The sequence below is a fragment of the Nylanderia fulva genome, unplaced genomic scaffold (genome assembly GCF_048542155.1).
Source record: "Nylanderia fulva isolate GAGA-0341 unplaced genomic scaffold, ASM4854215v1 Scaffold338, whole genome shotgun sequence".
Classification (NCBI taxonomy): domain Eukaryota; kingdom Metazoa; phylum Arthropoda; class Insecta; order Hymenoptera; family Formicidae; genus Nylanderia; species Nylanderia fulva.
The window spans coordinates 37,896-42,495 of NW_028190409.1; the positions used below are offsets into that span (position 1 = coordinate 37,896).

Consider the following 4,600-nt stretch of genomic DNA (forward strand, 5'->3'; position numbering starts at 1 on the left):
ACGTAACTCGGGCGGATCCACTCTGATGCCGATTTCCGAGGAATTTGAATTCCGTTGCCGTCAATGCGTATCGTCTAAGTCCGAAATTATTGTATCTCTTCTTGTCGTCTCGATATCAGTGATTTTCTGCCTGATCGTGAGAGAGCCGCGATACCGAAAATCGCCGATACTTATATCGCTCCTAATTTTATCCCTTCTTGTCAGGCTTGGGCCAATCGCTAAGCGACAACTAAACTGTGCTCTGGTTTGTCTTTCGAACGGTCGCGTCTGTTGTTTTCTAAACTGATTAAGTCTCTTATTGTCGCACACAGTAACATAAATATAAATAATCGAATACGAGGACGAAACGACAAGGCGCATTCGGCAATAACATGATAGCGCGACACGTATAATACATCTTGAAAATAATAATTGCACGCTTACAATATGATGATATATATAATCGTTTTGACGGTGATAACGGGCGCTCTAGGCCTCTATTTTTATTTCTTGAAGAATTTGAATTCTTTCAAAAAATATAATATACCGTACAAAACATCATTGCCCATGTTCGGAAATATGGCACTATTGATCTTCGATCCTAAATCGTTTGTCGATTTAATCAAGAAAATTTACAATTTACATCCTGAGGCTAAGTACGTCCGCATGTTTGATTTGTTCGGGCCAGTTACAGTACTCCGTGATCCCGATCTTATTAAATCTATTACGTTGAAAAATTTCGACTTATTCCCGGACCATCGCACCATAATCGAGGAACACCAAGAATCCTTATTTGCCAAAAATCTTTTGCTCTCAAAGGAGAAAGATGGTGGCAAATACGGTCTTTATTGAGTCCAGCTTTCACGTCCAGCAAGATGAAAAGTATGTTTAAACTGATGTCGGATTACGCTGTTAAATTTAGCAACTATTTGATACAAATGCCAACAAAAAAAAGGATAATGAATATAAAAAAACGTTTTTACGAGATACACAAATAACGTTATAGCTACTTGCGCCTTTGGTGTCAGTTTTGATTCTATGAGAAATCCGAAAAACGAATTTTACGTTTATGGTAGGGAGGCAACTAATTTGAAAGGTATTGCCTTTCTAAAAATATATGTATATAAAAACTTTCCTTGGCTGGCAAAAATTCTTAAATTAAGACTAATTCGTGAACAGATAGCAGTTTTTTTTTCGAAATCTCATAGAAAGCGCCATAAAAACTAGAGACGCGAACAGTATCGTTCGTCCGGACATGTTGCAACTGATGATGGAATCCAGAGATAAAGAAAGCAAAGAACTGTCTGTTGAAGATATGGTATCTCAAGCATTCATTTTTTCTTTGGCGGCTTTGATAGCACTTCGACGTTAATGTATTTTGCCGCTCACGAAATCGCGGTGAATCAGGAAATACAAAAAAAGCTTCAAACAAAATTGATCAGGTCTTGGAAGAATCAAATGGACAAGCACCATACGAAATGATTAATAATAACATAGAATACTTGGATGCAATAATTAACGAGGCTTTCAGAATATATCCACTGCAATAATGGACAGAGTATGTGGTGAAGGAATTTGAGTTGCCTCCGACGTTACCAAGAATGAAATTTTTTATTATAAAAAAGGAGAAGCTATGTGGATACCAGTTTACGGTGTTCATCATGATCCACGACACTTTAACGAGCCTGAAAAGTTCAATTCGAACGATTTCTTGATGAGCGAAAAAAAAAAGATTCTCAACTCAGGAGTTTATCTTCCCTTCGGGATGGGTCCTAAGATGTGCATTGGTAATCGATTCGCTTTAATGGAAACAAAAGTTTTTGCTGTTTCATTTATTCGCACGTTGCGATTTGAAAACTTGCGAAAAAACACCGTTATCGCTCAGATCGCTAAGGGCAGTTTCAATATGCAACCCGAAGGTGGTTTTTGGCTGAATGTGTCACCAAGAAAAATTATTCATCATACTATTGCTATCGATGGGAAAACATTAACACTGTAAGAAAATTTTATTATTGTATTTTTAACAATATCTTAAATTGTAAAAATTGAATTTTTGAATAAATTTAATTTTAATAATTATTTTTTAGTATTTATTTTAACTATTTATTAGAAATTCTTTCTGATATTTGTTCGTCAGTATTATTGTGATATTAGAAAAAAATTATATTCTTTATTTGTTTCATTAATTTTTCACAACAATATGCAGTGGCAATCTTAAAATATTAGGTCATTGGATAAGTTATTCTATGGTATTTTTGAGTAAAATTAAAATTAACATACTTTTATATATAAAAAAGAATAAATTCCCAAAATTATTAATATCAGTCACTAGTATTTAATAGGAGTTGTAGAAATTAATCGACCAAACTAGCGAGTAAATAATTTATTCAGCTTCACGACGTTTCGACCATGTAATTGTGATCCTTATCAAGTAAAATACTAAAATATTTTTATTACATAAAAAGTTATTTGAACATGATTTCGATTGGAATAAATTTAACATTTTACATACGGAAAAACCTTAAGGAAGAAGAGAGTTAGCCGAAATGTTTTATATTAAAAAACTTAACAACAACATAAACTCACAGAAGGATACGGAGAATCTTAACGAGGTTTATACAAAATAATTGAAGTCGTGTAAATATTCTTTTTTAAAAACATATTAGAATCTAACGATCCTTCGACGGGTTATGATGTTTAATGTTTCGCTTTGTTCTATTGATTGCCTTATATAATTTCAAGAAGTTACTGACTAAATTTTGTAAAATAATGTGTTAACTTTAATTTAATTCATTTAAGTAGGTTTCCAGTTTATTTTGATATTTATTTGTGAATTTCTGTACGTTAATGACTATTTATGTAACAAAAATTTTTTAGTGTTTTACTTGATAAGAATCGCAATCACATAGTCGAAACGCGTGAAGCTGAATAAATTATTTACTCGCTAGTTTGGTCGATTAATTTCTACAACTCCTATTTAAAAAAGAATTTATTTTAAAAATCAAAAATATATTGGCCATTATTATTTATAACATTTACCATTTAATGAGCAGCTTATAAATTTCCAAAAGGGATCTTCATGAAATAGAGCCTTTTGAACATTGCCCTTGAAATTCAAAAGCCGCTAATTAAAATCCGGATCTCATCTTCGACATTCAAATTTTTTATTCAAAATTTTCAGAACCATAACTTTTTAACTGACGTTTACAACATTCTCTCCTAATTTTTGCAATAATCTTTCGTAGCCGCAGTTGCCCTTTTTTAATCTTTTTAAATTCATAGAGCAAAAATAATTTTCAAATAATTATATCAACTTCATGTTTATGTTAATGATTAGCAACAAATGAATGTAAATTTTGGAAGCACGTGATTTTTATAAAAACAATTGGGTTAAATGCGTTTCCAACCCAAAAAAGGCAAATTTTGAAAAAACCCCTGTTTTAGCGCTTTCCCGCCCCGCCGAAAAAATTTTTTGCTCCCGGGGGGAAACAAATTTTTAATTGGGCAAATTTCAATTAAAACCCATAACTCAAATTTCCCCGGGAATTTCTTTTAAAACCCATATCCAAAATTCCCAATTACATATCCCTAATCAAGCAATTACATATACAAAAATTCAAGCATTTAAACAAAGGGAAATTCGAATTAAAATTATTCCCTTTAACTTGAATTCCCCAAATTTGAGAAAAATTTAAATTACAAAATTTTTAAAATTCTTGAATTTCCTTATGTAATAATTTAAAATTTCCCCAAATTTTCTTTTAATTTTACTTGTCGAATTTTTTAAGTTAATTTTCGTTTTTTTCAAAATAGAAATAGGGCAAATTTTAAAATATGTGAAAAATTTAAAAATTTCAAAAATTTAAAAATTTCGAAAAATTTAAAAATTTTTTTTAAAAAAAAATAAATGATATAAATTTAAAAATTTTAAATTTTATTACAAAAACCCCACCCCACACAAAAACCCCCCCCACACACAACCCCACGAATTAAACCCTTTAAATATATATATAAATAAAATAAAATATATATAATCAAAATAGGGGCAAATTTAAAAAATTATGTACAAAATTTTATTTGTCAAAATTTTTAAATTAGTCCAAAATTTTTTTATCTTTTTTTTTTGGGTGTGCAAAATTTTTTGTTCGGCCCAACCCTTTTAAAAGTAAAATTTAGTTTCCGTTTTAAATTTTTAATTTGCTTTTTGAATCTTTTATCTTTCGAATTTAATAATATTGCCCATTGAGTTTAAGAAATTAATTTTCCTAAACTCTCGGAACGGGGGTTATAAAAAGCCAAATTTTTAAGAAAATTTTTCTGGGGAAAATGTTACCCGCGTTTAAATTTTTATAGAAAACCTTTCCCCGCCCCCCTTATTTTTTCCGCGTTTTTTTTTGTTTTTTTCGTGTTACTTTCCCAAAGGGAAAACCCCCTAGGTCCTCTAAAATTATTTATATGTATTTTCCCCTTTTATATTTTTCTGAACCTTTTAATATTAAAAAATCGGGCCCGAAAACTTTCCCCCCTTTTTAAATATTGTTTTCAAAAATTCACAAACCTGCCGTTGGGCCGCCCAAATTGCAGTGGGCTCCAGCGTTCGATCAAAAAAAATCGTTAAAAC

The 4,600-nt window shown here is 30.9% G+C and overlaps 1 pseudogene; it reads left to right on the forward strand.

Annotated features, from left to right (window-relative positions):
- Nucleotides 1-429: 429 nt before the first annotated feature.
- Nucleotides 430-1,978, forward strand: LOC146722280 (cytochrome P450 9e2 pseudogene; annotated as a pseudogene).
- The last annotated feature ends 2,622 nt before the right edge of the window (nucleotides 1,979-4,600 follow it).